Genomic DNA, 22,446 nt, shown 5'->3' on the forward strand with positions numbered 1-22,446 from the left:
CAAGTGCTCCCGTATTGCAGACTTTATGGCAAATGCATGGAGGCGGTTAAGAAAGTCAGCGCTAGCATGCTACAGCGTGGACGTACTTCCGGTTTTCAGAATAAAATATGTGTGAAAGACAATGAAAAGAAAATGTGAAAAAATGTGAACGGCAATAAAAAGAGACGTGTCAGTGTGATCCTGCAATGGTTTTGAATCATTATGTCACATGACCTTGAGGCTACTGACAAAAATTATATTTATTATTAAAACCAAAAAAAATAAAATTTGAAAAGTCGTAGTAAAGTAGTAAGTAAAAAAGTAGTAGTAGTGGTAGTAGTAGTAGTAATGATAATAATAATAATAATAATAATAATGATAATGATAATAATGATAATAATAATAATAATGATGATAATAATAATAAGAAGGAGTAATAAACTATAATAAAAAGAGGTGTATCTCAACCAGCCAGTGGGGTACTATGGTCCTACACTGATTTTGAGTCATTAGGTCACATGACCTGGAAGCTATTGAGCTAAAATGCTAATATTTACATTAAAAAAATATATTAAAAATGAGAGAAATATTAAAATGTAATAAAAAGAGGTGTATCTCAACCAGCCAGTGTGGTACTATGATGCTGCACTGATTTTGAGTCATTACGTCACATGACCTGGAAGCTATTGAGCTAAAATGCTAATATTTACATTAAAAAATATATTAAAAATGAGAGAAATATTAAAATGTAATAAAAAGAGGTGTATCTCAACCAGCCAGTGAAGTACTATGGTCCTGCACTGATTTTGAGTCATTAGGTCACATGACCTGGAAGCTATTGAGCTAAAATGCTAATATTTACATTAACACAATTATTAAAAATGAGAGAAATATTAAAATGTAATAAAAAGAGGTGTATCTCAACCAGCCAGTGTGGTACTATGATCCTGTACTGATTTTGAGTCATTAGGTCACATGACCTGGAAGCTATTGAGCTAAAATGCTAATATTTACATTAAAAAATATATTAAAAATGAGAGAAATATTAAAATGTAATAAAAAAGAGGTGTATCTCAACCAGCCAGTGAAGTACTATGGTTCTGCACTGATTTTGAGTCATTAGGTCACATGACCTGGAAGCTATTGAGCTAAAATGCTAATATTTACATTAAAAAATATATTAAAAATGAGAGAAATATTAAAATGTAATAAAAAGAGGTGTATCTCAACCAGCCAGTGAAGTACTATGGTCCTGCACTGATTTTGAGTCATTAGGTCACATGACCTGGAAGCTATTGAGCTAAAATGCTAATATTTACATTAACACAATTATTAAAAATGAGAGAAATATTAAAATGTAATAAAAAGAGGTGTATCTCAACCAGCCAGTGTGGTACTATGGTCCTACACTGATTTTGAGTCATTAGGTCACATGACCTGGAAGCTATTGAGCTAAAATGCTAATATTTATATTAAAAAATATATTAAAAATGAGAGAAATATTAAAATGTAATAAAAAGAGGTGTATCTCAACCAGCCAGTGTGGTACTATGATTCTGTACTGATTTTGAGTCATTAGGTCACATGACCTGGAAGCTATTGAGCTAAAATGCTAATATTTACATTAAAAAATATATTACAAATGTGAGAAATATTAAAATGTAATAAAAAGAGGTGTATCTCAACCAGCCAGTGTGGTACTATGATGCTGCACTGATTTTGAGTCATTACGTCACATGACCTGGAAGCTATTGAGCTAAAATGCTAATATTTACATTAAAAAATATATTAAAAATGAGAGAAATATTAAAATGTAATAAAAAGAGGTGTATCTCAACCAGCCAGTGAAGTACTATGGTCCTGCACTGATTTTGAGTCATTACGTCACATGACCTGGAAGCTATTGAGCTAAAATGCTAATATTTACATTAAAAAATATGTTACAAATGAGAGAAATATTAAAATGTAATAAAAAGAGGTGTATCTCAACCAGCCAGTGAAGTACTATGGTCCTGCACTGATTTTGAGTCATTAGGTCACATGACCTGGAAGCTATTGAGCTAAAATGCTAATATTTACATTAACACAATTATTAAAAATGAGAGAAATATTAAAATGTAATAAAAAGAGGTGTAGCTCAACCAGCCAGTGTGGTACTATGGTCCTACACTGATTTTGAGTCATTAGGTCACATGACCTGGAAGCTATTGAGCTAAAATGCTAATATTTACATTAAAAAATATATTAAAAATGAGAGAAATATTAAAATGTAATAAAAAGAGGTGTATCTCAACCAGCCAGTGTGGTACTATGATCCTGTACTGATTTTGAGTCATTAGGTCACATGACCTGGAAGCTCTTGAGCTAAAATGCTAATATTTACATTAAAAAATATATTACAAATGTGAGAAATATTAAAATGTAATAAAAAGAGGTGTATCTCAACCAGCCAGTGTGGTACTATAATGCTGCACTGATTTTGAGTCATTAGGTCACATGACCTGGAAGCTATTGAGCTAAAATGCTAATATTTAGGTACATTAAAAAACTAGCCTACTAAAATAGCAATTTCATTTTTAAAAATCATTGAAGTAACATAGTATCTTACTCATGATATTGTATGTTGTGAATGTCGAGTCAGCATTCATACCAATAAAAAATAAAAATGACTTTGTATCATCAATAGCCTATGTAAACCAGTGGATGGCGCTAATGAAGCTGAACTTCCAGAACAGTCCAAGTAGGCTAGAGAAAGGTAGACATCTTCTGGGGAGAGGCACGTTGATCTGTAAATTAACTTGATGGGTCGTTTTAAGAAAGGCCAAAGAAAGAAGACTCAAGACCTCTGGCAATTAGCCGGAGGTAGGGATGCTCTTGTGAAAACTTTCATCAAACATAATTTATCTGACAATGTGACACCTGAGCAGTGGTTGGCAGTCACACTGGACATCTTTAAAACTAGTGGCACAAAATACAGCACTTGGTTGAAGGTCATCTGGACAGAGGACAGAAGAGGACTGCGGACAGAGGTGCTTAAAGGTAGGCTACCATTGAAAAGCAATTATAGGGGCGGTGGTTTGGCTCGGTTGGTGGGGCGTCCGCCCCATGTGTGGGGGCTGTCGGTCCTCTGCAGCGGCTGCTGGTTTGATTCCCGGCCTCGGCCCTTTGCTGCGTGACGTCCCCTCTCTCTCTGCCCCCCCTCCTGTCTACTCTTCAGCTGCACTATCTAATAGAGGCATGAAAAGCCCAAAAATATATATATATATAGAGCTGATTGAAATAAATACCCATCCGACCTAGCAGTTAGATGGTTTGGAAATCAGAAGACAAAAAAACAGAAAAATATCAACATATCAAAAATGATTGTAAAATGAACACAAAATGGCTCAAGAGGAAGCTGAGGATTATGACTATATAAGGGCTTCAGTCTTCAATACAGTGAATTGTTAAATATTTCACCATGGTTGTTTTATCAAACAGTTGAATGATGTTTATGTTTTTTTTGTCTCATTGTAAAGATCAAAGGTATATCCAACTGTAGAATTTGATTAATGACTTTTTGAAAATATTTATGTGTAGGAGGAGATGTCAGCGGGAAAGAAAACCTTGAGACGTCTGACAGAACAGATAAAGACAAGGATGAGGAAGAGGATGAGGAAGAGTGTGTACAGGCGAACTTAGGCCAGACCAAATTGGCAATTGAAAAAGAAAGGGAAAACACACAGGATGACAATGAACCATATAACATACAGTCACATGAAACAGAATCATCCAGCGCTGTGCCTCTGGTGGAAGAGTTAGTAACAGAGGCAACGCATGAAACCAATTTAGGGTCATCTAGCCGGGAAACTGAGGTGAGCAGTGCCGATTCCAAAAATGGCCCAGGGTCTGACTCGGCCAGCTCTGTGTCCCTGCTGGAAGTCAGCAAAGGCAATGACTTTCAGCACTCCTCAACGGATGACAGTGAAGAGGTAAAATTTAAACAATTTGAAAATATGTGTTTAGTAAAAAAGTAAATACTTGAAGTAACAGAAGGTACATTAACTTTATTCCCTTTAAGATATACATTATAGATTAACAGCTTTCAAATGTAGTGATTAGCTTTTTTTATTTAGAATACCAACTTGCAAGTGATTATTGTGGATTCACACGTTACAAACTTATTACAGGTTTTTTTAATTATTTGAAAATAATTGTCCTTTCTTTTTATTATGTAGTTTGTAGTGTGCAGTTGAACCATGGATTTGACAATCACAAAAATGTACTTATATGTGTTTTTTTGTAAACAAGCTTTATTTTTGAAAACAATTTAAAGTGACTGCTTCAAATGCTTTTATTGTATTTAGAGTGCTTTATGAAACAATTTGTTAATTTTTTCTTACTTGTTTTCAGAATACCAGCAGTGCCTCCACTACATCATCAAAAAAGAATGCTAAAAGACACCACTTCTTCACTCATAAGTTGCCCGATGAGCCATGTTTTTTTTTTATTTCACGCACTGATTGGACTAAACTCCGACGAAAACAACAAAAAAGGCAATTCAAAACTTTACACTGGACTAATGTAATTGCAAAAGGCATAAGAAGCGTGCACCCATTCTGCTCTTTTGCATTCAAGCGGCACAGTGTCAGAACAATAGGATCGAAGAAAAACTGCCCTGTGTTTACCTGCTCTGGAACATGCCTTTTCAAGGAGTGTGGTGTCCAGGTGGACGTCAAAGTGGAGAGTGATTCCTCACTCAAGGCTCAGGTCTTTTTCAAGGGGGAAATGGTGCGGCACAGATCGGACGTGCTCAAGAGAAGGCCAATTAGAGCAGATGACCGACAGAAAATTGCAGAGAAGCTAAGCTCACAGCTTCCAAGGCGCCTCCATCTAGAGAGCTTAATGAAGTTGGAGGAGGATGTTTTCAAATCTGGATGCAGGGATGAGGTGCCAGTCCCAGGAGTTTTGAAAACCATCAGCTACTCAGAAAGGAAAAAAAAGAGGCTGCACAGCAATGAGATGATCAGCATGCAACTGATGTCCGAGCAAGAAAAAGAGACAGAGGACAAGCTGATACAAAAAATTATTCTTCAGCCAAAAGGAGTGATGCTCTGGTCCAAGAAGACAATCCATCTCTTCCATCAACGGTCAAAAAGTGACATAGTATATTTGGATGCAACAGGCAGCATAGTAAAGAAGGCCAAAGGAGAGAGTTCACCATTTTACATTTATGAACTTGTAGTAAGACATCCCCTGAAAGGCTGCTTCCCAGTGCCTGTAGCTACATTTGTGACCGCAGAACATACAACAGCATCAGTATCGTACTTTTTAGGGTCCTTCATCACAGACTGTGTGAAACTTCATGGGACCAAAATTCGAAAAAGACCTGTGATGTACATATGTGATGGCTCAGCAGTTTTAATGCAGTCCATTGCACAAAACTTGTGTGGCCTGAGTCTCACAGAGCTCCTTACACAGTACTATCACATCGTGACAGGACAAGGAAAGGATAATACAACTGATCTTCCCATCCTACATCGATGTCTGAGTCACTTCATGAAAAATGCCAAGGACCTCTGCAAAAAACAGTTAGTGATGCCTTCTACTTAATATGATTTAGTTTTAATTATTATCATTATGGTGCAGTATTGGCAATATTGATATTTATTTATAAAAATCTTCCCACAGTGCTGGAAAACACTATCTCCTGTGTATGCATGTGCTCGGGCTGATGACTCAGGCTACTACGCTCAAAGAGCTTGATGAGGTTGTAGTGAGTGCTACAGTGGTGTTCTCCAGTCCAGCGAGTGATGAAAATGTTGAAAAACATTTTCAAAACCTTCAAGCACTCCTCACCTCAACTGCGCAGCCAGTCATTAATGACACTGACATTACAGAGGAAGACTTTGTGGTAGGTTATCCTGTTGGGAATTTAAAATTTACCTGTTCAGTTTTTCTGTGTTGAGTTGTGGATCATTTAGGTCTTTGGCCATGTGTGTTTGGAAGAAGTTACTTGTGTTTTTTTCTTTCATAGATGTTGAATGGACTATTCGTTGTTTGGGTTAGGGTGAAATATTGATGCATTGACATTGCAAGCCATGCAGTCAACTTATACACAATTGCATGGAGCACAGAAACATGATGTTCTTAGGAATGACTGGTGCTGTCTCCAGATACCACAATACATGAACAAATAACACGTGTGACATGAATATAATTGTGTCTCTCACAGGTTGAATCAAGCACAACACCGTTTGACCAGCATTTCAAGGAAGTCATCCAGCAGGCACCACTGGACACACAGGGAGAGCCAAATGGGTACTACTGTTCCACCTTTATCCCCAAGCTTCTGAAGTACTTTCTGCCTCAGTCAGTTCTGTGGTCAGGACTTTAACTTGGTAAGTCAGGTGCCTCCTCTATATGTATGTATAAATTTTAAGATTGTATTTCAAATTATTAAAGTCATGTCCTTATATTGCAGGAGACCTTGGACGGCATGGGACAGGTCCTGTTTATGAGGTGCTCTCAAAAAAATACAACAGAGCTGCCCAGAACTTGACACAGGTAAATGCAAGGGTTAATGTGTATTATTACATGGCTCTGTTAAATGTTGTATTCTGATCAATCACTGGTCAATCATTACATTCTAAGGTCTGTTTCTTCTGTATAAAAGACCATTGCTAGGGACGCTGCTCTGATTGGCCAGGCTACTGCTAATGGATAGATCCATGCTACTGCTTCAGAAAAAAAGAAGAGAGATTGAAACCCTTCATTCATGACTAATAGCTGAAAAGAGAATTTCCTGTCCTCAAATTCAGGCAACAGTAGCAGATCGCTCTCGTAAAGCTGTGTATGGTAATTACGATGACTTCTAATTATAAAAAAATGTGTTCATAGTTTTGTCACATGGGGCAACAGCACGAGAAAAACACAGACTTTACTTTCAGCAACACCAAAGAAGTCCCATTCCTCCTCATTTCTCATTTCACTGTCGGTGGTAATGTCCAGTTTAATGTGACTTATAAATAAAGGTTTCCATAGACTCACCGCTTATCAGCTTTCGGCTTGGTCAACCGCTGTGGGCAGTTTTTTCAGAGGCAAGATCGCATTTTAACCAAAAATTTGTCTCACATTATTTATTTCACTAGTAAGCTGTGTAAAAAGCTTCGCGTCGGGGTTCTATCCATCCTGTTGGGGTTTATTTCTCTATAACAACCTGCTCACTCTACATTATCCCTTACTTAACAGACAACCATAAACTGTGATAAAAGAACTATTTACTATTTATTTATTTATTTATTATAATTCAACAAATTTAATACTAACGTGACTCAATGTTAAATTCAACATGTCTTTAACAGAATTACACCCAAGACAACAAGACCCAGGGGATTATGGAGAAGAGCCAGTGGGATCTCAAAAAGATCCGTTTTCAGCATAAGAGGCTGACCAGATTAGATGACTTTGTGCACACCTACAAGGTGATGCATGAAGCTCTTCTGAGAGAGTACCAGGACTCCCTAAAAATCAAGACCAAGGTATTTATTTTATGGACCATAATATGATCAAATAATGTACTTGATTTAATGCTATATATAGTCGGTTGTGATGGTCTTCAATGCAGAAATAGGGAAAAAAGAAAAACGTAGCTGGTGTATTATTTCATAGTTTTTCCATTTGTTATCAGAATTACTAAATGTTGGTTTCAGAGAATAGAAGCTGTTTTGTTGTTGTAGAATTTATGTACTGAAGAGTATGTCATATTTAAAAATACCTCTCATACATTACTTTCTAAACAAGTACTTTCATTCAATGTTGTTAATCAATAATACACTGTCTTTGTCACTATATGAAAGCACAGAACGTTATAGCTTTTTCATATTGAATAATACTTCCTATTACAGACCACAATGAATCATAAGACTTGACCAAAACAACTGCAGATTAAAGTAAAAAAAAAAAAAGTTGTCAACAAATTGCAATCAGTCAGTGCTTCACAAAATTTATTAGTCTTGTCATGTATCCACAATCCAAAATGGACATCCGAAATTCATAACTTGCTTAAGTAATAATCATACATCTCTCTGTTTTTTGTGACAAGACCCACAGGGTAGATGTTGAAAGGTGGAAACAGAGGAAGCAGGGGAAGAGAGGTGTATATGTCACACCAGTGAAGAAGCCTTTTGATTTTGAGAAACCTAAAAAGCAGAAGGTAAAGACAAGATGTTGTTAGTGATCACCATCAGCTATGTATCATACTATGTGGTTACATGAAATATAAATGAGGATTCAGTGTAACATTTTGATTATCAGGTTTTAAAGAAGAAGACATCAAACCAGACTGAGGTACAGGAAAAGGTCAGAAACACCAATGACACACTCATCAACACACACTGTCTCAACTTATTGTTTAATAACTTATAATAACAAGGCGTACAACTCCTTTGCTTTTAATAATCAATAAATGTACATACAGTAAGTAATGCACATATGATATACCGGGGGATGTATGCATTTCATGCAATTCCCGGTCTCATGTTCATCACAGCTCAAGTCTCCCCAACGGTCAACATCAGTGTTCAATGATGCAGATGAACAGCAGCCCTCGCCAGGACATGTGCCAACAAAGGTGTGTTTTCTTAGTATTACATAATGGGACGTAATAATGTATCTGCATAGTTTTACTATATTAATCCATGGATGAACCTAACCTGATACATAACATGTACTGTACAGTTTGATACAGAACCGACCAACAAAACAGAGATTGACACTCTGCTGGAGGATCCACCACCACCCATGCTGGACCCCAACCAAGACAAGAGGTTGTCAGTTACAGTCTCAGAAGACCTCACAGTATGTGTGTGGAAGGCAGATTTAACAACATTCAACGTGGATGCAGTTGTCAACGCGGCGAATAAGAGCCTGCGTCATTCTGGGGGGCTTGCACTGGCTTTAGTTGAAGCTGGAGGGCCAGAGATTGTTGAAGAGAGTGACCAGCATATTCTCAAGTGTGGCAAATTGAAACCTGGCCAGGCAGTGGTCACAAGTGCTGGTAATTTACCATGTAAATATTTAATTCATGCAGTCGGCCCACAGGTCAAAACTAATCCATCCCCAACCATGCTCTCCAAAGCCAAGGGGACTTAAAAAAAGACCATAGAGAGCATCCTGCATAAAGTGAGCGATCTTCATATTCAGTCCGTTGCTATTCCAGCAATAAGCTCTGGCATATTCAATTTTCCCTAGGGACTGTGTGCAGACACGATAGTGTCCACTATAAAGGAGCTTCATGATCAGAAGAAGCTCAAAACCCCACATCTTATGGTTCACCTTGTGAACAATGATGAGCCATCGGTGAAAGAAATGGAAAGAGCCTATCTGGAGATAATAGTATCACCAACTTCAGAAGCCACAGTCTCAGAGAAAATGCTGAAGAGTAAAATGATGACAGATGAAGAACAGCAGGTACTTCAGTACTGATAAGAGTATTCTCACATATGAATGCATATCCAACAAAAATTGCATCACTCAGTGATCGATGAGCATTTCATTCCTGCATATATTTTGTATATGTATTTAGTGATAGGTACAGTACCTGCGGATGTTATCGTATTACAGGTGTTTATTGTTAATTCTTTCGAATGGTTTTATCTTGATACAGCCTGTTTAATAGTTTTATAGAAATTAATGGACTTTAATGTAAAATTTACAACATTTGAGATTATTGATTATATGGAGTTTTATTTAATTTGTCATCAGTTTTATTTATATTAATGGGATTATATGAAGAGCTAAGAAATTGTAATTTTTTTCAGCTAAATTCACTGTGGAAAAAGAAGGACACAGAAGCGGTAGTTGCAGTGATACCATCTGCCAACCAGTCAGGTTCCAGTTTTCTCATACACCACAGTGAACTCTGTTCACTGAGACCTCACCGATGGCTGACAGGCGAGGTATTTGGTGGTTTGAACATTACCCACTTTGCAATCAAATATCACACATGAAGTTGTTATGCTGACTTTATTGGAGTAAGTATTCCAAGGTTTGAAAGTTGTATTTCTTCTGTCTTCTTCCATATTAGGTTATGGAGGGTCTCTTCCATCTGTATGCCAAACAGCTCAACCTTGGAAAGACCATTTTTTTACTGAACCATTACACAGCTGGTGTGATACTCTTTGGAGAAGGAGAAAGAGTTAGACAACACAGCTTGCGGGGGGTAATGCTTGTTTTCATTCCTTCATCCTGTCCAGACCTCAAAAAGCCAAATCTATTATTGACAATTATTTAATTTATTATTATTTCCATTACAGACTGACTTCAACAACTATGAAGCCATACTTGCTTTTGTAAATGTTGGTGGAGTACACTGGAAGTTACTGGTCAGTGAATGTTAGTTCACTGGTGATCTGAAATCCTCTTGTGTTATGTATATATTTATTATGTTGTTTTGAAATAACATTAATCTTCTTTTTAGTATGTATTACCTGCCATAAGCGCAGTATTTTTGTTGGATCCTGTGGCTAATAAATCAGAGCAAGTTCAGTCTGCACATGCTGCAAAAAGAATACGGTAGGTCATCATTTTTTTTCATAAAGGTTTAGCTTACTTTTTCTTTCTTTTGTTTTTCTTTTTTTTTTTCTGAAACAACCAGTGTACATAGAACAATCAACAAATTCCTGAGAAATTTTGAAAGAAGGCATTAGCATCTGGTCTCATATACTGCTCCTTAGTTTAGTGAAAATGTTGCTATTAATTGTATAAAACAGAGGTCACAACAGCACAGTCAGTCAGAGTTACTTGTTTTATTGATTTGAAGTTAATTATTTTTTAAACCTGACTTTGATGTCGATATCGATATTGCATGTATTTTGATAACACCATGTGTTTTCCATAGGGATTACATGAGGATGAGAATGATCGTCCATGGCAAGAATGACTGGGGGAGAGTCAGATGGAGAGGAGTAACTGTCAAGTGTTTTGCTTGCTTGCTGTGTTAACCCCACACTTGAAGGGGTGTACCAACGCTGAACATTAAAAGCTGGAATCCACTCAAAGACCAGGCCATTGTTCCTTTTTTTCTTTTTCTTTTTCCTTTGGTTTTTGCCCAGAATAGTGCAGAAGAAGGAAAAGTTTCTTTTTTACAGCCTTTTTCCCTCAGCAGGTGAAAAACCTTAAAAGACAAAACACCACGATTACCATTTTGTAAAACCAGGTTCTAACAAATCAAATAATTATCAAACCCATAATTAATATACCAATTAATAATTATCAATTATCAAAACCCTTTCACATTAACCATTAACCAAGTGCATGAAAATAGATGAGCTTCTTCCCTTTAAGTTAAAACAGACTTAAGTGAATTATTTCAATGTAAATGCATCAAAATATATAAAATACATTTTTTTTAACCATGGAAACAATGAATTAAGCATTTTACTAGACCCAACATACAAATTAATAAATAACTAATCAACCAGCAATTTCCCCCCAGGTTTAGACACACATTTACATCCCATATCCACTATAAAATTATTATTTTAGCAGTGAATCACTGTTTTAGCAGCCTTAAACATGCTGTCTGCAGGTAGAAAAAAAAATGACCCGTTTATCCTATGCCCACACTAGCAGCCAATGATCCAGCACAGTTATGTCTGCACATCAAACACTTTAAATTGGGATTAAGCAGACCGCTGCAATATTTATCCGACCAAACAAGTTACAACAACTCTTCCTCACCAGCCAACATTTACACAAAGCACCGGGCGCTACAAACAACCTCACCCACATCTCAGAGGGCTGTACTACGAAGGAAGCTCAACAGAGCCAGGCTTTCTTTGCATGTTCAGGATCGACAAAGCCTAAAGCCGCAATCAAAGATAATTGGTATCACGACGGCGGTTATCAACTTGATTTGTTAACCACGGCTCTCTTCTTAAGGCTTTGTGCGTGTTCACATAAAAAGGGGGCGTTTGGAGCGTCATTTGACTCAACGTCCGCACAAAATGGATAGAGCGCGAGCTGCGTATTTCAGTCAGGAGGAGCAGGTGGAGATCATACAGGGATATGAAAAATATAAGACAATAATAACCGCTAAAAGCAACACGGTGTCAGCAAATAAAGCCAGAGAGGAATGCTGGCAGAAAATTGCTGACCGCGTCAATGCGTAAGATAACACTTAATTCTAAGAACCTGTTGTTAATTCTCACTGCTGGACATTGTCAGTCTCAAATATCAGATGCATGTTTAATATGATGTGCATTCAGTCTGACACTGTCCAAAATTCAGGAGACGTTAAAATCAGTTTAATCTGTGGCCACTGCAAAGTGAAATAATGTCATGAGTGATTATCATCTGTGATAAATACCAATAGATTAATGAATACATTATTCCTCAGCTGTGGTACCAACACCGTCAGGCGGACGTGGCAGCAAATCCGCACCAAGCATAAAAACATCATTCAGAGTGGTATGTAACCGCTTCATTGTGTTCTCCACAGTGTGTGGTTAATATACTGTGTCAAATTTTAAAGTTGCAATACTGTCCTCAGCGAACAGAAAAAAAAATGAAATGCGGAAGACAGGAGGGGGGCCAGCTCCTCCGCAGTACACCGCGTCAGAGGAGCTGGCCCTCGCAAACAATGAGGAGGCCCATCATGGAGGGCATAGAGGGGGGCATAAAATCTGACCCCTGTGCCAGCAGCTCCCAGCATCACCTGTATGTCCAGGGTATGTATGGAGCCTTTGGTGTAAAGAACTCAATGCCTGTTTTGTGTGGCTTTGAGATGTGAAAATATCTATAACAATATCTGTCTACGTCTAATTTCTAGTTGAAGGAGACACAATGGTGTTAATGGAGCCACCGCCACATGTCCCTTGTGACCCCTCCCCAGTGGTAAATATCATGGCAATTTGTCAAGCACTCTCAGTCAGGTTTGCTGTGCAGAATTCACATCATGCAGTGCTCTCCAATTGTTGTTCAGGTGGAGATAGATGACGAGGACACACTGTGTACTCAGAGAGGCCTTTAGGGGTAAATATACCTTTATCACTTAATTCTCGAATTTCTCCTTTAATCATGTAACCAAGCTTTGTTGCCCACTTATTTCACAGGGAGAGGAAGATCTCCATCAGTCCCCTCAGCCTACGGCCTCCACCTCGAGGCAAGCTAAAAAGCAAAATGTAAGGGTTTTATCATTTCTAGAAAAGTGAGCACCATGCTAAGTGAATCATGAACACAGTCCGACACCAACATGACTGAAAACATTAGTCATCTCTGCTGCTGAAGGTCTTTAAACTAAACTGCTCATACAGGTAGGAGCAGATACCATCCGAGCCCTCTACAAGAGGAACCTGGAACTTGATAATGAAAAAAAAGAACTGGAAATAAAAAAGCTCAAATTAGAAATTGGCATCCTGGAGATGAAGAGCAAGGTATTGTTGTGAACTGCAGTTTAAAATATTTTAGTTAGGCACAACTGACATTGTAAACTCATGACACTCTCTCTCTCTCTCTCCCCAGCACATGCAAAGACAATTAAATGAATAGATGGAACATTCAGCAAGTGGGTGATTGATTGTGCTTATTGCTGTGGTTGGTGTTAGGTGAAAAACTGGTTGGTGATTGCTTGTCTGATTGCCACACCAGACGGTTGGTCCAGGGTGATGGGGTCAACGACATCTGGTGCCATGAGTGGCACATGGGGTGTTCTCTCTTTTCTAATGGTTGCTATATTGTGCAGCACGACACAGGCAGTGATTGTCTCACATGCCCGCTCTGGGGACACCCTCAGGCCGCGCAGGCAGTTGAATCTGGATTTGATGACCCCAAATGTCATCTCTATCCTGACCTGCACTTACTCAGAGCCGCATTGAAGCGACTCTGAGATGGAGTGTCAGGGTCAGGATAGGGGGTCATCAAATACTTTGTGAGGGGATAGCCCCTGTCCCCCACGAGCAGTCCATCAAAGAGCCCTGTTAATAAAGTGAGAGGAAATCACGTCATCATTGCTGACAATCAAGAATTGACTGTCTCTGGAATATCTGCTGTACCTTGCTCAAACTGGTGACCCAGCAATGACTCTCTGAAGATTCTGGAGTCGTGGACGGATCCGGGCCACCTTGCCTCAACACTTGTGACCATGAGTTGGTGGTCACAAGTCATCTGCAACATGCATTTCAGGTTAATTTCACAATGACAGCACTGAAAAGGGAACTAGTGAGTTCTTTTTAAAGGAGACTCAAAAGGCTTATTAAGTGTGATGAAGAACTATAATAAAATGTGCTACGGGTGAATATTTCTGATACATATGCATACTACTGTGCAACACAATTAATATACCTGCATGCAATGTACATATGTGCCACCAGTCACCACACAAAAATGATACCAAATAATTTACCTGGACATTGATACTGTGAAAGGATTTCCTGTTGACAAAATCACCTTCATGTTCACCCAAGGGCCCTGTGATGGGGACGTGGGTGCAATCAATTGCACCTAGGACCCTGGGGAATCCTATTAAGGAATGTCATCTATATATTACATTTCACGCGAGTGAACATCATACAGCTTAGAATAGGGAAATAGTAATGTATACTACCGGCTATTTTGTAGAACGATTCTTTCACAGTTAATGTGCGCAAATGGCTGGGGAACACCACAAACATATTCAGTCTCTCAGTGAGAGCAAGAACAACTTTGCGTATAGCGCGGCAGACTGTGTTCTTGCTGAGATTTTCAGCTTCACCGACTGAATGCATGTAGGTCCCCGTGGCGAAAAAACGTAGTGCCACACACACTGTCTGTCCAACCGTGAGCGCACAGCTTCTCTTTGTGGCATTCCTGATGTCTGCATCAACCAGCGCGCATATGTACCGTATGCCCTCAGCTGAAAATCTATATCGCTCATGGAGCATATCATCAGGGAATGCCAGCGGGTCCGTGCGCTCACGGAAGACTCTCTCCCTCCGGAGTGATCCTCTTATAATCCTCGCACCCAGGTCCACCGGTGCGTCTACGAACGGCGATGCCATGATTAGTGGAGTTTGAAGGGGTTTAACAGTGAAAGGGGTGGCGCTTTTATGGCCGATTTGATCCGAAACTCAGAACATAACCTGCTCCCGACCAGGTTATGAGCTTAGCATAAATTACCATGGTGATTTAGCCTGGCTGAAAGAGAGCCACCTTCGTGACACTGAAAACCCTGGCTTTAGACTCAACAGAGCTCGCTAACCCATTAATCTCGCTTCGTAGTACACGACTCAGGTACCTTGCATCCACAAATAAAAATAAAAAGCGTTCTTACCGGCAGTCCGTTCAGCTCTTTGTTGGTACTTTTTACACGCTCTGTGGGGAAACCAAACTCCTCTGCTCTGCAGTGGCGTCTCTTTGTTCTGCTTGACTTGACACAGCTGAGTAATTAACGTGCACGCACCCCAGCTGATGAGCCGGGAGCACTCACCGCTGTAATTATGGGTAAACATAAATAAACTACTTTGATTGTGCAAACTGGCTGGCCGAACTATACCGAATTATATATAAAACTTATCTGGGGCTACCTAGGTGAATACGGGTGCAGACGTGCTCTACCAAGTACTCTATAATAAAAATACAATACTTACAAACGGGGTTTGGCTGGTTGTCATGCGTGCCGCAAGGCCGCCGCGGTTGCGGGCTCGCGCATCAGCTGACGCAACAGCTGTTCGCCGCTACAGTAACCATGGACCATCCTGTGCAACGTGACAAGTGTAGCTGTGGGGTCATTGTCACCATGGTAATGACCGTGTGTGCGTGTGGTGTGTGTGTGTGTGTGTGTGTGTGTGTGATGTTTATTCCTATCTCTATGTTTCTCTATCAAACATTATGGGTCTGACTTCTGGTGCTTAACTGAAAAATTTAATATAACAATAAAGTGACACAGTATTGGCAATTTAAAATCATAAGAACTCTTTGATAAATGGGTTAAGCAATTAAAATAATATTCATAGATTCACAGGATAAAGTCACAAGGATACATCCTAATGGATGATTGACAACATGCCAGTTGTTCTAAAAAAGACAATTGTTGCTCTTCTGGAGAGTGACATAAGTAAAGTCAGTGATTTCCACAAGGTACCATGGTGGGTAGGAAAAATGTTGCATTGATATGTCACTATGTCCAAAATTACATTGCGTTTACTGCCTTTAACCTCATATGTTTTGTGTGCTTTTTAATTCAGTGTCTTGATTCAATGTACAAAGTATCACCATATAACAATGCAACAAAATGTAGTTATCTAACATGTTCAATACATAATTTTAAGTAAAATAGATTCTTAACATACCATAAATTATAGTTCTGAAAAAAAAATCTTGGAATATAAAAACTACAAAAACTCATTTATGTCCAAATAATAAATTCACACTTAAATTTAATGTAAAATATTTTTTATTTAATTATAAATATTACTGAAGTGAGGGATGATTGTTGTCACAGCCCGTGTAGTTTGCCATTTATATGTCTTAGGTACTACTATACTTGTTTTTTGACAAATCAAATCAGATTTGCCTTTCTATTGCTTTATAATTCAAAAACAATGTTTCAAAGATGACATGCTTAATTCTGTATGTTGGTGTAGATGGCGAAAGCAGTGATGGAGGCATATCCTGCATTACCTCTCATGTCCTTTGGAACATCAAAGGAGGAGATAGCTTTGGAAAGGACTGAGTTTGCACTGGCATTACTGAATGATTCAGGTCATTTTTCTCTTTTATGCAATCAGACACATCCCAATAAACTACATCCTCTATAAAAGAGTCTACACAGTTCATATTGTTTTAGTCAAAAGTGTCATAGATTTTATGAAAAAAATCACATTGATATATCCCATACATCTCAGATGAACTCAAAATCCCATCATGGAATCAGAAAGAACTCTAGCAAACTTCTATACAGTCAACTGGAACTGAAACAGAAGCTATATCATTTTAAATCTGCAAAGGTGTGGATTTATTCATTTCTGTATTTTTTTCCCCTCAATAAGGATTCAGAATACTGATAGTTACATTTATTAAATAGACTTGAAAACTCCTTCAACATGCCTGAGGTGATGATTATTAATGATCCATTTGATAAGCTACATATAATTCAATAGCAACACAGCTGCCAATAAACTGGTGTGTGTGGAAGGTGTACATATGTCATTTATAACAGAAATTTATTTTATTTCAGTGTTAGACCTGGACAACAATGTGCTCTGCCTCTGCCTCAAAGCCCCCTGGATCAGGGCCTCCAACTACATGTTGGGTGAGTTTTTGTCACCGTTTCTTGTACATTTATGATTTGGGGTTTATTGTATAGTTATATAAGAGTTTCTCTCAGAATTTTCTAAACTAAGTACAAAGTCACTATAAGCAATGTCACGGGCTACCGAACTTCCCTGAAAACTATAAATGAAAAAGATACTAAATGTTGAGACTATGACTAAAATAATGATTAAAAATGTAGCTGTGCCCTTCCATTGTAATATTTGGTGGTCAGAACTGTAGTATATTGTCCTCTACACAGATAGAGACCTTAGCTTTCAAAACTCTATTAGCATAATGCTGTGTTCTACTGCAGTGGAAATCCGATGGAGCCACATCCTTCTCTCAGTGACTTCAAGATGCTGGCTTTTTGTTATTTAATTAGAAACAATTAACACAGCATATTACACTCATTGTAAACGTGTAATGCAGTGGACATAAATCTTAATACAAATCTGAACTGAAAAGATTATGGCAAACATTATCTTGCCTACAACCAGAAATTATTCTCTGTTGCATATTTCAATTTAATTGCACACATGATGACAAAGATTTTGTCTTTGCTTATTTAATTTTTCAGATACAGTGTGACACATGCGAGAGGTGGTATCATGAGCAGTGTCTGGATTTGGATGAAGACCAACTCCAAAAAGCAAGGGCAGCCAATTGGGATTGTGTTCTTTGCACATAAATTAAAACTGTGATAAAAAACGCAAGTTGGAGTCAGTCAGAAAGTAGGTAGTAGTCGGTTAACGGATGCCTAAGGGCGTGACTAAGTGGTAACATTTAAACAGCTGCACAGTCTGTGCGGTTATTTGCTGTGAGAGATAGACAGACTCCTCCTGGGGTGTCTGCTGCTAAATGCACCATCACACATTTCTAGAGGGCTATAAGTGATGATTGAAAGGGATTACATTTGTATGAGTCTATATTTTTTCAGGGAAATCCTGCATACTGTATCTTAAACTTTAGCTCTACAGCTTTTTTTATTTTCTAATCTTGTTGTTGGAAACTTTATGTTGACTGTTAAAGCCAGATGTTTCGAGTTTCGTTGAATGTTATGAAACTGTGATGTCAGCTTAGGTACTACTTGTTTTTTCTCTCTGGCCAGTAGTTTTTCTGGATAAAAGAAAGTGAAAATATCTAAGTACATGACTGTATATATTTGCAGGTGTTTACATTTTTTGTAATATAAGATATAAAGCCTATATTGTTAAAAAAAAGTCTGTTTGTTATAGATCTTAAGATTATTCAGTAGTAAATTATAATAAGAGATGAGTGAAATATACCTCTGATATTTACAAGACACGAGTATGGATGTGTTTATTGTATCATATATTTGCAACAACAAAATCAGGAAAGGTTGTGTCACTCTTGTTCTCTGTAAGGGACTTTGCCTACTCCATTGGATGTTTTGGAAACACTTATTTATATTGGAGTTTTAACCTCATATTTTTTTATATTAATTTTTTAAATGGCATTTTAGCTCAATAGCTTCCAGGTCATGTGACGTAATGACTCAAAATCAGTGCAGGACCATATTACTTCACTGGCTGGTTGAGATACACCTCTTTTTATTACATTTTAATATTTCTCTCATTTTTAATATATTTTTTTAATGTAAATATTAGCATTTTAGCTCAATAGCTTCCAGGTCATGTGACCTAATGACTCAAAATCAGTACAGGACCATAGTACTTCACTGGCTGGTTGAGATACACCTCTTTTTATTACATTTTAATATTTCTCTCATTTTTAATATATTTTTTAATGTAAATATTAGCATTTTAGCTCAATAGCTTCCAGGTCATGTGACGTAATGACTCAAAATCAGTGCAGGACCATAGTACTTCACTGGCTGGTTGAGATACACCTCTTTTTATTACATTTTAATATTTCTCTCATTTTTAATATATTTTTTAATGTAAATATTAGCATTTTAGCTCAATAGCTTCCAGGTCATGTGACCTAATGACTCAAAATCAGTGCAGGACCATAGTACTTCACTGGCTGGTTGAGATACACCTCTTTTTTATTACATTTTAATATTTCTCTCATTTTTAATATATTTTTTAATGTAAATATTAGCATTTTAGCTCAATAGCTTCCAGGTCATGTGACGTAATGACTCAAAATCAGTGCAGGACCATAGTACTTCACTGGCTGGTTGAGATACACCTCTTTTTATTACATTTTAATATTTCTCTCATTTTTAATATATTTTTAATGTAAATATTAGCATTTTAGCTCAATAGCTTCCAGGTCATGTGTAATGACTCAAAATCAGTGCAGGACCATAGTACCACACTGGCTGGTTGAGATACACCTCTTTTTATTACATTTTAATATTTCTCTCATTTTTAATAATTGTGTTAATGTAAATATTAGCATTTTAGCTCAATAGCTTCCAGGTCATGTGATGTAATGACTCAAAATCAGTGCAGGACCATAGTACCACACTGGCTGGTTGAGATACACCTCTTTTTATTACATTTTAATATTTCTCTCATTTTTAATAATTGTGTTAATGTAAATATTAGCATTTTAGCTCAATAGCTTCCAGGTCATGTGACCTAATGACTCAAAATCAGTGCAGGACCATAGTACTTCACTGGCTGGTTGAGATACACCTCTTTTTATTACATTTTAATATTTCTCTCATTTTTAATATATTTTTTTAATGTAAATATTAGCATTTTAGCTCAATAGCTTCCAGGTCATGTGATGTAATAACTCAAAATCAGTGCAGGATCATAGTACCACACTGGCTGGTTGAGATACACCTCTTTTTTATTACATTTTAATATTTCTCTCATTTTTAATATATTTTTTAATGTAAATATTAGCATTTTAGCTCAATAGCTTCCAGGTCATGTGACCTAATGACTCAAAATCAGTGCAGGACCATAGTACCACACTGGCTGGTTGAGATACACCTCTTTTTATTACATTTTAATATTTCTCTCATTTTTAATAATTGTGTTAATGTAAATATTAGCATTTTAGCTCAATAGATTCCAGGTCATGTGACCTAATGACTCAAAATCAGTGCAGGACCATAGTACTTCACTGGCTGGTTGAGATACACCTCTTTTTATTACATTTTAATATTTCTCACATTTGTAATATATTTTTTAATGTAAATATTAGCATTTTAGCTCAATAGCTTCCAGGTCATGTGACCTAATGACTCAAAATCAGTACAGGACCATAGTACTTCACTGGCTGGTTGAGATACACCTCTTTTTATTACATTTTAATATTTCTCTCACTTTTAATATATTTTTTTTAATGTAAATATTAGCATTTTAGCTCAATAGCTTCCAGGTCATGTGATGTAATGACTCAAAATCAGTGCAGGACCATAGTACCACACTGGCTGGTTGAGATACACCTCTTTTTATTACATTTTAATATTTCTCACATTTTTAATATATTTTTTTAATGTAAATATTAGCATTTTAGCTCAAAAGCTTCCAGGTCATGTGACGTAATGACTCAAAATCAGTGCAGCATCATAGTACCACACTGGCTGGTTGAGATACACCTCTTTTTATTACATTTTAATATTTCTCACATTTGTAATATATTTTTTAATGTAAATATTAGCATTTTAGTTCAATAGCTTCCAGGTCATGTGACCTAATGACTCAAAATCAGTGCAGGACCATAGTATCACACTGGCTGGTTGAGATACACCTCTTTTTATTACATTTTAATATTTCTCTCATTTTTAATAATTGTGTTAATGTAAATATTAGCATTTTAGCTCAATAGCTTCCAGGTCATGTGACCTAATGACTCAAAATCAGTACAGGATCATAGTACCACACTGGCTGGTTGAGATATCAATCAATCAATCAATCAATTTTATTTATAAAGCCCAATATCACAAATCACAATTTGCCTCACAGGGCTTTACAGCATACGACATCCCTCTGTCCTTAAGACCCTCACAGCGGATAAGGAAAAACTCCCCCAAAAAAACCCTTTAACGGGGGAAAAAAAACGGTAGAAACCTCAGGAAGAGCAACTGAGGAGGGATCCCTCTTCCAGGACGGACAGACGTGCAATAGATGTCGTACAGAACAGATCAACATGATAAATTAACAGTAATCCATATGACACAGGGAGAGAGAGAGAGAGAGAGAGAGAGAGAGAGAGAGAGAGAGAGAGAGAGAGATATGCAGGTAATGACAGTATCTTACAACAACATTAATGGAAGTAATAATATTATAGTTATAGTTCTGGTTACTGCGGTACAATATGTTGAAAGTATGTATTAATACCTGGCAGTATACATGTGTGACAATAATCATATGTGTATAATAACAGAAGAAGTATGACTAATGACTAATGATGGCAGCAGGAGCAGGAGGCATCTGGGACCACGGCAGCACAACCACACACGCCACGCTGTCCAGGCACCGCTGTGATATGAGTTAATCTGAGAGACAGTGGAGCAAAAGGCCCGGAGAAGAAGCCGAGTTAGTGACATCCAGAATGGCCGGGTTAGCTAGATGCAGTAATAGGATACGAGAGAGAGAGAGAGAGAGAAGGAGAGAAGGGGCCCGTGTATTATAGAGGGGTCCTCCGCAGACTAGGCCTAAGTCAGTTTAACTAAGGGCTGGTACAGGACAAGCCTGAGCCAGCCCTAACTATAAGCTTTATCAAAGAGGAAAGTCTTAAGTCTAGTCTTAAATGTGGAGACGGTGTCTGCCTCCCGGACCGTAACAGGAAGATGATTCCACAGGAGAGGAGCCTGATAGCTAAAGGCTCTGGCTCCTGATCTACTTTTGAGACTTTAGGGACCACGAGTAACCCTGCGTTCTCAGAGCGCAGTGTTCTGGTGGGATAATATGGCACTATGAGCTCTCTAAGATATGATGGAGCTTGACCATTTAGAGCTTTATAAGTTAACAGTAGGATTTTAAATTCAATTCTGGATTTTACAGGGAGCCAGTGCAGAGAAGCTAAAACAGGAGAGATATGATCGCGTTTCTTAGTTCCTGTTAGTACACGTGTTGCTGCATTCTGAATTAGCTGGAGAGTTTTTAAGGACTTACTAGAGCTACCTGATAATAGAGAGTTACAGTAATCCAGCCTTGAGGTAACAAAAGCGTGGACCAATTTTTCTGCATCTTTTCGGGTCAGGATAGGCCTAATTTTCGCAATATTACGCAGATGAAAAAATGCAGT

The 22,446-nt window shown here is 37.7% G+C and overlaps 2 pseudogenes; one reads left to right on the top strand and one right to left on the bottom strand.

Moving 5' to 3' along the window:
* Window positions 1–7,355: 7,355 nt before the first annotated feature.
* LOC125889062 (ADP-ribose glycohydrolase MACROD2-like) lies at window positions 7,356–9,444 on the top strand (annotated as a pseudogene).
* A 3,284-nt stretch (window positions 9,445–12,728) lies between these two features.
* Window positions 12,729–15,084, bottom strand: LOC125889125 (putative nuclease HARBI1; annotated as a pseudogene).
* Between the last annotated feature and the right edge of the window lie 7,362 nt (window positions 15,085–22,446).

This window comes from Epinephelus fuscoguttatus, linkage group LG5 (assembly GCF_011397635.1).
Source record: "Epinephelus fuscoguttatus linkage group LG5, E.fuscoguttatus.final_Chr_v1".
Classification (NCBI taxonomy): domain Eukaryota; kingdom Metazoa; phylum Chordata; class Actinopteri; order Perciformes; family Serranidae; genus Epinephelus; species Epinephelus fuscoguttatus.